Genomic DNA, 12367 nt, shown 5'->3' with positions numbered 1-12367 from the left:
AAATTTTTTATAATAATGTAATTTTCCATTGTTACAAAACTAAACAAAATACATGTAATTATACCTAAATATAATTTAAATTTTATGATTACTATTATATTTCTTTCTAATTTTTATGTTTTATAAAATTCATATATTCTAATTTTTTTAAAGACAATCCGTAATTTTTTTCTTTTACAAAATGAAACACAACTCCTATAATATTTATACCTCAATATAATCTAAATGAGGAGAATTTATGATCATGCATCCTCAGTCAAGCATGTCGCTTAAATGCGGTTTATCTTGGTTCACGTGGTTTGCAGGCTATTGCGTGAGTTACCTACGATTTGAAAAAAATGTGTTTCTTATTTTATGTCATAAAAATTAAATTTATCTGTTTACAATTTTTTTAATCAAACTTACCCATTCCAATTATTTTTTTAAAAATGATCTACTTTAACTCGATTACCAAATAATTTATCAATTCTTACTTAAATTTATTTTTATTAAGATAATTGTTGCTTGTTTTTAATATTATTCTATATCATCGAAGAATGTGTAATTATAGTTTAATTTCTTAATTAGTTACATATTGGGTTTATTATACAGATTATTAAGTATTATAATGGAAAATTAGAATAAATAAAATAAATATAGTATATAATATAATGTATTATATTTGCATTCAATTTGAAATAATGTTATTGTTATTATTATTATTATTATTATTATTATTATTATTATTCTTGTTGTTGTTATTATTATTATTATATTTCTTCCTCATCTTTTATGTTCTATAGGATTGATGTACTCTAAATTTTTTAAAAGAAACAAAACATATGTAATAATCTAAATGCGTTTCTTATTTTATAAGATAAAATTAAATTATCAAATAAAAAAAAATTAATTCAAACTTACACATTTCAATTTTTTGTAAAAAAATGATACTACTTTAAATTAACAAATAATTTTTTAGTTGTTACTATATTTATTTTTATTAAGATAATTGTTACTTGTATTATATATATAATACTTATATATATATAATATAATTTAAGAATATATATGTAATAACTCGAATTTTTGAGATTTTGTAAAAACGTTTAATGAATAGTAACCCCGACAGACGGAGAAAACTCTTTAGCCATCACTATGTTGTGCATGAAAAAATGAGTTTTGAAGTTGATATTATGATTATACGTACCAAATGAGTGTATGTAAACGCTATTAGTTTTCGAAGAAAATGAACTTTGAAAAACGACCATATTTACGAATCATCGAGGATTAAGGGGATCACAATTGATAGGGAATAAATAAATCCTGATTACGTAGTTAATGTTGCATTAATTACACATGATTTGGGCTACAAGGCCCAATAAGAAGATGTATGACATTCAGATAAAAAAAGTTAACATATTGATCAGGCCTGATGTACCAAATCAGGCTTGATGGAACAAAAAAGGCCCAAAACCCTGAATATTAATTAATTTCGTAATTAATTAATAAGGGAGAAAAAAAGCTATTAAGATAAGTCCTAGTGGGGATATAAATCCTTGTGGATTGGCCTCCAAGGAACCTCATGGGATAAGGAATCAGCTTCCTACTTCTTAGGACTCCAAAGTCCATTCTAATTCTGAGACTAGACAACCAAGTCTCCTAACCCAAGTCCAATTTAAGGACTCCCAACATCTATATAAGGGGTCTCATCCCACAAATCAGAACTACGTTTTTTGACTTGATCCTTGGCAATCAACAAGGTACGTAGGCATCTTGTTAAGGCAGATCGAGTCACGAAACACAAGAGCAGTCAAATCGAGCCTCGAAGCTCACGTTCCTTAGTAATAGATACATCAATTATTATAATTTAGTTTTTGATCCATAACAACAATATAATTACGAAATTAAAACCCTACGGATTTATATCCAAGGACGATACTTCAAAACATAAAGAATAAATACGAAATGATTTACGCCGCGAACCGTTTACGAGAAATTATTACGAAAACGTTTAAGCGACCGAACAAACGCGTAAACAATTAAATAAACGTATCGCACTAACTAACCATGGTAGAAAAGTAACCATGGTTACTTTATCAAATAGTAAGCTAAGGTTATAGGAATGATCATCTAAAGCTAGAGAATAGTAAACTAAAGACTAAACTACTAGCTTAGCTTGTAATCTAGAAAGAGATAGCAAGATTTGTCCAAGGATTTGCCAACATAAATCTATTATAGGTTATATACTAGAGAATATACAAGCATATCACAAGAATTATTCAAAGAAGTACCCAAGAAGCAACACAAAAACTCTCTCTCTCTCTCTCTCTCCCACAACACCTTCCATTCAGCCCTAGCAAGAAACAAGAAGAAATCATTTTCAAAACTTCAAGCTCTAACCATGGAAAAATTCCCCCATTAATTCTCAAGATTCACACATCCTAAAATAAGGTAAGATAAATTTTTAAGCTCATTTTATCAAGGTTTGATGGGTGAAATAAATTCAACAAAGATGATAGTGAATAGTGTAAATAGTAACTTTTTTTTGGTTTCTTGATTTTAATACTTGTTTTAGGTTAATAAAACCCTACCAAGCACTCCCAAGACTTCACCATCATTAAGAAACACATCTCAAAATCTCAAGAAAGGTATAAATCTTAGACCCATCCTTACTTAAGATTTAGGTTCAAGAATATTTTAAAACATAGTTGTAAACCTAGTTTTGGTGAATGTATTGTTGTAATCTTGATGTTTAGTTAAGTAGATTTAAGGTTGATGATTTTTGCCTTAATGACATGATGTTCTTGAGAGGAGTTAGTGTGGTGATGATGATATGATGATTGTTGGTGGTAGTATAAATATTTAAGGCGTAAACAAAACTTGGATCGTAACCGTAATCTCGCTAAAATGAACAAAATGTAACATTAAGTTTCTGCAGAAAGTCCAGAAGATATAAACTGTAGTTTCTTAAAAAATAACACTTGATTATGATAGACAATGTTATAAGGATCTCTTAGGCTCTTGAATCGCTTGATTCCGATTTACGGATCAAAAGTTATGGTCGTTTTACTAAAAGTGATTTACGCGACAAAAACTGCTACGAATTACGAATTTTGAAAATAAAAATAATTGACTTAAAAATGTTCGAAAATCATGAAATTTTTACAGGGAGTATTAAATAGAGTTCCTTAACTTCTATAAAAATTTCAAGTGAAAAGAATGATTTTTTAATTTTATAAAAATATCGGAGCCAAGGCCGCGCGATTAGAAAACCGTAGAATCCATAAACGGAGCCGACGATGAAAATGAAAACGGACATAAGGTACTTCGAAAAAGGAAGCGACCGTAATGTGAATAAGGATTTAAAGAAATAATAAGGGTAATATAAGTTGAGAGGGTACATAATAAGTAGCATATGAGTGGGAGTCGCCGTAATACAAGTTTACGAACCCAACTCCGTATAATGTTGTTTTGTGAAAAGATTGTTTTATTATCATTTGCATAAATGCCATGCTTGCCATGATACTAAGTAATTGAGTTTTCGCATAATGTAGCAATGTTGTACAATGCATATATGTCGTAAAATGTTTAATGCCGCCATGACCATGACGTATAATTATATGACCGAGAGTCGGTCAGGATTTTAAAATAAAAACCCGGGAATCATTCCGGTGATATTTAAAGGAACATTTGTTGAGCAAGATTGAAGCTGTATGTTTATCTCAATAATACTGGTTTGGATAACTCAACATAGGACAAGGACTTTGAAATAATCTATATTTCACTGGAATCAGTACAGATTTGTTATTGGGTATATGCACAAAAGGTTTTGTTAGCTGCAGTGAAGAAGACGTCAACAGTGATCCGTATGAAGTTCATTAATATGTTCAGGCATCGGAGGAATAAGGTTGGAGTCATTCGAAGCAGTTGTCAGAATCAGTGTGAAGACCTCAAGGATTCCCAATGTAGTTGGTTATATTTGGTAGAAGACTTAACAATGGTTTATACGGGTATAATACGAAGGTCTGAGAGCGGAACTAGTCGTCTGTGAACCAGACCCTTGCACGAGACGTCAGTGATCCGTGAAAGGAAACAAAGTATAATTTTTAGAAATGTTGTTAAGTGGTTTTTATACTCGAGGAGTCTGGAAATATTTTGAGGTACAAAATCCCGGAGATTAGAAGGCCTGCATATACAGAGGATTATATCCCGGGGATTTACATGATTTATTTTTAATCAATGACTGATTTTTTATTAAAATAACAAATGGAAATTATATCATTTATTTATTTAATTTAAGATCACAAATTGATTTTAAATAAATAAATTAAAAATTGATTTTTATTAAATGAATAAATGAAACTCAAAATATTTATTTATTTAATTTAATATCAATATTTTATTTTTGGTTAAATAAAATAAATGTTTAGAGTTTAAATAAATAAATAAATAAAATCTAAATTTTATTTATTTAAAAAATCAGATGTATATTTTATTTTATTTGATCATCATTTATCCTGCCAGCCTATTTATTCATGCATGCATTCGTATTTGTCCCTAAAAGAAATAAACCAGGGTATTGTTTCATGTAAAAGAAATCAGTACAAGCACGTTGAACCAGGAGGAAAGTGTTGTGTATATGTTGTGTACTTGATGATTACATGAACAAAATACCTTGGTATATTTTACTTAGTGAAATTATGTAGCACTCGACGGATAAGGTTTATAGTCCCGACGGATGACTCAATATAGTCCCGGCGGATGATGACTTATTATCCATCGAGTGAGTAGCTTATGTAACAATAAGTCTGTAGCACATTTCTGCATACACATTGTTTAGAATCTGTAGTAGTATTTGAGTCATGTTGACCTCAGTTAGATATGCAGAATAGGTTGATTAATTGTACATAGATGATGTCTTGTAATTCTGTATAAGTGAAATGAAGTCAAGTGCCTGATTGCTACCCGACGGATGAACAAACAATGAATTCGACGGATGATCAACAACCCGACGAATGATTAATATATCGACGGATGATCATGAACCCGACGGATAAAGAATTCAAATATCTGTTGACAGTGACAACACAGTCACATGCGTCGAGTGGATGCAAATGGAATGTGGTAGCCTATTTAACTGGGTTTTCGAGAACAAAGAAGCATTATCATTTCCATGCTATTATGAAGATATTCAAAGATGCTGGAATAGAGTAATGAAGTAGCATTATAATAGACTAGATAGTTTTTGTTTTATTATCCTGTCTCATTACTTTGTAATCTTGGTGATATATAAACCAAGAAGCAGCAACTAAAGAAATAGAGGAGATACAAGCAGATAAACATTTGTAAGCAGAATTCCTAGCATTTCTCTGTACTCTAAGTTGTTCAATACTTGTAAGCAGCTGTGAGCATTTTGCACACAGGGTTCTCTCGATATATAATATATATCTCTGGTGGAATCATTCAAATCCACCAGAAAGTTTTTAAAGACTCGTGTTTTTAATTACTTATGTTTTGATTCATTTAAGTAACTATTCCGCATTGTGCTAATCAATTAACACTTATATATATATATATATATTCGAGTTAGAACATTTTTACTTCGAGAAAAAGTTTCAAGAATTCCATTCAACCCCCCTTCTGTAATTCTTGTCATATTGTTAAGGGACTAATAATTGGTATCAGAGCAAGCTCTGAAGTTACAAAGAGTTTAAAGATCAAAACAATACAGCAAGATGAACAAGAAGCATGTTGGAGTCAAGATCCCTTTTCTGGATAAAGATAATTACCATCATTGGAAGGTAAAGATGCATCTTCATTTGCTTTCTCAAAATGAGGCCTATGTTGACTGCATAGAAAGAGGCCCTCATGTTCCAATGAGAGCTGCAACAGAAAACGAGCCATCAGTCCCCAAGCCAAGGCATGAATGGTCTGATCCTGACATTGAACAATTCAGGAAGGATAAAAAGGCCATGAATATCCTGTTTAATGGAGTTGATGGAGATATGTTTGACAACATTATCAACTGCAAATTCTCAAGGATGTTTGGGATACAATACAGATCATCTGTGATGGCACTGAGCAAGTTAGAAAAAACAAGATGCAGCTCCTGATTCAGCAATATGAGCATTTTCATAATGAAGAAAGTGAGTCTCTCACTGACATTTTTAGTAGGTTTCAAAAACTACGAAATGCTCTAAAGTTGCATGGAAGTGTTTATCAGACAAAAGACTCCAATCTAAAATTCCTTAGATCTCTTCCAAAGGAATGGAAACCAATGACAGTCTCATTAAGAAACTCACAAGATTATAAGGAGTTTACTTTGGAGAGACTGTATGGCATCCTGAAAACTTATGAGCTTGAAATAGAGCAAGATGAGAGGATGGAGAGAGGAAAGATGAAAGGAGGATCCATTGCTCTAGTTGCTGAGTTGGAAAAAGAGAAGGAAGTGAAGATGGAAGCTGTTGAGTCAACTTCAAGGGTCTGTGAAAGCAAGGGCAAGGGGCTTGCAGCTGAAAATGAAGATTCTTTGAGCCAAGATGACATGGAGGACATTGATGAACACCTAGCATTTCTTTCCAGGAGATTTGCCAAGCTCAAGTTCAAGAGGAACTTTGGAGCAGCCAAGCCAAATAGAAACATGGTGGATAAATCAAAATTCAAATGTTTCAAATGTGGCTTGGCAGGGCACTTTGCTAGTGAGTGTAGGAAGTCAGATTCCAGTAAGAAAAAGTTTGAGCCTGTGGATTATAAGCAAAAATACTTTGAGCTGCTCAAATAAAAGGAAAGGGCTTTCATAACACAAGAAAATGACTGGGCAGCAGATGGTCTGGATGAAGATGAAGATATCAGCTATGTTAATCTAGCCCTAATGGCCAAGTCTGATGAGACAGAAACAAGTTCTTCAAGTAATCAGGTAATTACTACAAACCTTGCACATTTATCTAAAGCCGAGTGTAATGATGCCATAAATGACATGTCTATAGAGTTATATCATTTGCGTGTTACACTTAAGTCTCTTACTAAAGAAAATGCTAAAATTAAAGAAAATAATTTGTTTTTGAGTGAGAAAGCCTATCAGTAAAGCTAAACTTGTTAAGCTGAATGAGAAGTATGGGTCTGTTTCCAAAAACTTTGTTTCAGGAGAATCGAGTCAAGTTAAGAAAGGGAAAAAGGCTAATGTTGGTCACATGACTGTCAAACAGTTAAGTGACAGATTTGTAAAGATTGAGGTAAAAATAGAGGCTAAAAAGAAAAACAATAGAAATGATAAAGTAGGGATTAACAAACACAATACCTACACACCTGATAAATATGCTCCTAGAAAAATCTGTGTCAAGTGTGGTAGTGTAAATCATTTGTCTGTTAATTGCAAATCTGCCATGCCTACTTCCATGTCTGTGCCATCTCACTTTCCTAACATGAATGCCATGCCTCCCAGGCCTATGAATGCTATGTCTACACAGAATATGAATGCACAGTTTTCTAACATGCCATTTGCACCTAGTCCTTATTATGCTGCATTTAGTATGCCACAAATGCCATTTAGCATGCCTTACTGGAATAACATGTTTACTAATAGCATGCCATTCCCTGTTGATTATAATATGCATGATAATTCTGTTGTAATGAATGGTTTCAAAGGCCCAACTCAAATGACCAAGGATGAATCTGATATCCTCAAGTCAAATGAGATAAAGCCTAAGAAACAGAAAAAGAAAGCTAACAAGGCAGGACCCAAGGAAACTTGGGTACCAAAATCAACTTGATTTGATTTTGATGTGTGCAGGGAAACAGAAAGAATCTTTGGTACTTGGATAGTGGTTGTTCAAGACACATGACTGGTGATTCTACCTTGCTCACAGAGTTTAAGGAGAGAGCCTTCCCAAGTATTACTTTTGGAGATGACAACAAGGGTTATACTGTGGGATATGGCTTTATTTCAAAGGACAATGTCATCATTGAGGAGGTTGCCTTAGTGGATGATTTCAAACACAATTTGTTGAGTATCAACCAGCTTTGTGATAAAGGCAACTCAGTAACCTTTAACTCAGAAGTCTGTGTTGTGACTAATAAAAGAAGCAACAAAGTAGTTCTCACTGGTGTGAGAAAAGAAAATGTGTACCTAGCTGATTTCAAATCATCTAATGCAGAATCTGTTACTTGTCTTCTCAGTAAAGCAAGTCAGGATGAAAATTGGCTATGGCACAAGAAGCTATCCCATTTAAAATTCAAGAGCATGAATGAGCTAGTAAAGAAAGAACTGGTTAGAGGCATTCTTCTAGTGGAGTTTTCTAAGGATGGACTGTGTGATGCCTGCCAAAAAGGGAAGCAGATTAAAGCATCATTCAAGAAGAAACTTGATTCAACAATTGTAGAACCTTTGCAACTGCTGCACATGGATTTGTTTGGACCAGTCAATGTGTTGTCTATCTCAAGAAAAAGATTTTTCCTAGTAATTGTAGATGATTTCTCAAAGTTCTCTTGGACATATTTCCTAAAGTCTACAGATGAGGCTAGTGAAATCATCATCAATCACGAAAGGCAAGTCAATAATCATCCTGATTTCAAGGTTAGAAGAATCAGGAGTGACAATGGAACTGAGTTCAAGAATTATATCATGAGATCATTTTGTGAGGAAAATGGGATTTTTCATGAGTTTTCAGCAGGAAGAACTCCACAACAGAATGGAGTAGTGGAAAGGAAGAACATATCACTTATTGAAGCTGCAAGGACAATGCTTGAAGAATCTAAACTGCCAACATATTTATGGGCTGAAGCTGTTAATACTGCATGCTACACTCAGAATATTTCTCTGGTTAATCAAAGAAGATGCATGACTCCATATCAACTTTCAAGAATAAGAAGCCAACTCTAAATTTTCTTCATGTCTTTGGCTGCAAGTGCTATATTCTGAGAAATCAAACTGATCAAAATGGGAAGTTTCATGTTAAAGCAGATGAAGGAATTTTTGTTGGATATGCTGTTGGTAAAGCATATAGAGTCTACAATCTAAGAACCAACATTGTTGTGGAATCAATACATGTTGTGTTTGATAATAAAAAGATTGAAGGACTGCAAGATGGAGATTACCATGAGAGCCTCAAATTCGATAATGTGGAGATGGTTAGTGATGATAGAGATGATAAAAGTGATCAAGAAACTGTATCTAAGGATAATGCAGAAAAATCCACTACCAATGAAGCACAAAACTCAACATCTTTGCATAATGCTTCATCCGTCGGGAGGCAATCTGGGTTATCCGTCGGTACTCAAAACTCACCATCCGTCGGGTTATCAAGAGAAGCTGGAAATCAAGATAGATCACCTATAGAAAGTTCCCCTTTCTCAAATCAAAGATCCACAAACTCAGGGGGAGTTTCTAATAATCTAAACTCAATCACACATCAAGACAACAATGAGGCCTCTTCATCTAGAGCTAATCTACCTCAATAAAGAAAATGGACAAAAGATCACCCCTTTGAGCTTATTATTGGTGTTGTTTCTTCTAGAGTTCAAATAAGGAGAGCAACTCAAGAAGAATGTCTATATAGTTTCTTTCCAAGGAAGAGCCAAAGAAGGTAGAAGAAGCTTTGTTGGATCCTGATTGGATTTTAGCTATGCAGGAAGAGCTAAACCAATTTGAAAGGAATAATATATGGAAGCTGGAGCCCAAGCCTAAAGGAAAGAATCCAATAGACACTAAATGGGTATTCAGAAACAAGATGGATGAAAATGGCACAGTAGTCAGGAACAAAGCTAGATTGGTTGCTAAGGGCTATTGTCAACAAGAAGGAATAGATTTTGATGAAACATTTGCTCCTGTTGCAAGACTTGAAGCCATCACAATTTTCTTAGCTTATGCAGCCCATGCCAATTTCAAAGTCTATCAAATGGATGTCAAAAGTGCCTTTCTGAATGGAGATTTGGAGGAGGAAGTCTATGTCAGTCAACCTCCTGGTTTTGAAGATCCAAATTTTCCAGAACATGTCTATTATCTTTTGAAAGCACTTTATGGACTGAAGCAAGCACCTAGAGCCTGGTATGACACTTTATCAAAGTTCCTTTTGGAAAACCATTTCACAAGAGGTACTGTAGATAAAACTTTATACTTTAGAAATGTTAATGGCTCTAGTATATTTGTTCAAATTTATGTAGATGATATTATTTTTGGCTCTACAGATGAGAAACTTTGCAAAAAGTTTGCCAAATTGATGCAAAGTAAGTATGAAATGAGTATGATGGGAGAACTGACTTACTTTCTTGGTTTACAAATTAAGCAAGTTAGTGATGGAATATTCATTAGTCAAACTAAATACATTTTTGATCTTTTAAAGAAGTTTGATCTAATGGATTGCACATCTGCAAAAACTCCCATGGCCACTACAACTAAGCTTGAATTAAACACTACTGAAAAGTCTGTGGATATTTCAAGTTATAGGGGCATGGCTGGCTCACTTTTGTACTTAACAGTTAGTAGGCCAGATATAATGTTTGCTACATGTTTATGTGCTAGATTTCAGGTTGATCCTAGAGAATCTAACTTAATAACTTGGCATTTGGTACCCTAGAGATTCTGGTTTTGATCTAAATGGTTATTCAGATGCAGATTATGCAAGTTGTAGAATTGATAGAAAAAGTACAACAGAAACCTATCAATTTCTAGGAAACAAGCTTGTGTCCTGGTTCAGTAAAAAGCAAAATTCAGTTTCTACTTCTATAGCTGAAGCTGAATATATTGCTGCTGGTAGTTGCTGTGCACATATATTATAGATGAAAAATCAATTGCTAGACTATGGTTTGCAAGTTGAGAGGATTCCTATTTTCTGTGATAACACAAGTGCAATTGCCATCACTGAAAATCCAGAACAACATTCAAGGACAAAGCACATAGATATCAAGTACTACTTCATAAGGGAACATGTAATGAATGATACTGTGGAGCTACATTTTGTTCCTAGTGAGAAGCAGCTTACAGATATCTTTACCAAGCCACTGGATGAATCCACCTTTTTAGGTATGCTTAATTATTATTAAATCTATATGAGTTAATTTGCAAGTTAAAATGCAGCCAGAAATTTAACTGATTTTTCAGTCTTGGATGAAACTTTGGCTAAGTCAAAATTTACATCTCGACGGATGATCTTTATCCATCGAGTTTGATCATCCGTCGGTATACTATTTGCTAATAAAAATCAATTATTTTTCTGGAATATTTTATGACTCAACGGATAACAGTTTATCCTCATCCGTCGAATTGTCTTAATCTCAGCCGTTAATTCCATGTACATTATCCATCGAGTATACTTACAGTTTGTAAGCATAACACGACGGATAATGGGTGGAATTATTACAGTTTATTTTTAAATGGCTATTTTAGGAAATTTTTATTGGTTACTTTATTTTACTTTATTATTTTTAATAGTTATTTTTGAGATAGTATAAAAGCTTATTTCATTTCAATCGCTTTTCTTTTATCATTCTCAATTCAACTGCTCTAATTTCATTCTCTCTCAAAACACTTACTCTCTTTCTCTTCAAGCTCTTATTCTCTAACAATGGCACCTGTTGTAAAGATTATGTCTCAAACTGGGTTCATTTATGAGAAGAACAATTTCACTGTACTAGTGAACAAGGGTATTCAACAATCTGGTGACTATCACAAGATGATGGACTTTGTGAAGAATTACAAGCTCAACTATGCCATGCTGGAATCACCCACAATCTTCTGTGAAGTTATTGAAGAGATGTGGACCACTGCTACCTATAACTCAACAGATAAGACAATCACACTCACCATTAAAGGTAAAGAGTTCTGTATCAATAGTGGTGTTATAAAAGCATGTTTCAAGATTCCTGATAACACTGACCTCACCATACACTGACACTGATATAATCAATATGCTTAATTCCATGAACTATGCTCTTTCTACTTCAAAGTTAAGTGACATTAGGAGAATGGGTCTTAGGAAAGAATGAAGTTTTATGTGTGATGTTGTGACAAAGGTCTTTTCAGGTAAAGTCAGTAATTTTGATTCAGTCAGTATCTCAATGCTTAACTCTACATGCTAGTTACAGATAAATTCTATAATTTCAGCGACCTTGTCTTGTTTGACTTAGGCTTTAAATTAGGAGAGTTAAATAAAAGAGGTAAAAATGTGTATTATGTTAGATTCTTTATGATGTTAGCTAACCACCTATGTGAAGAGATTGTGCTTGAGAACCCTAACAACAAACTAGATTGTTGGGTTCAAGAGAGAAAGCTCATTGCAGATTTGAACAGGGCCAGTCATCACAAGGATGTGCCATTATTCTAATTTCCTGTAATGCTAGCACCTCAGGTAAGTGAGGTACGTTCATCTATCCCTACCACTATTCCAACCTTAAC

The sequence above is a fragment of the Apium graveolens genome, chromosome 3 (genome assembly GCF_009905375.1).
Source record: "Apium graveolens cultivar Ventura chromosome 3, ASM990537v1, whole genome shotgun sequence".
NCBI classification, from domain to species: domain Eukaryota; kingdom Viridiplantae; phylum Streptophyta; class Magnoliopsida; order Apiales; family Apiaceae; genus Apium; species Apium graveolens.
Note: the sequence above shows the minus strand (reverse complement) of the source record.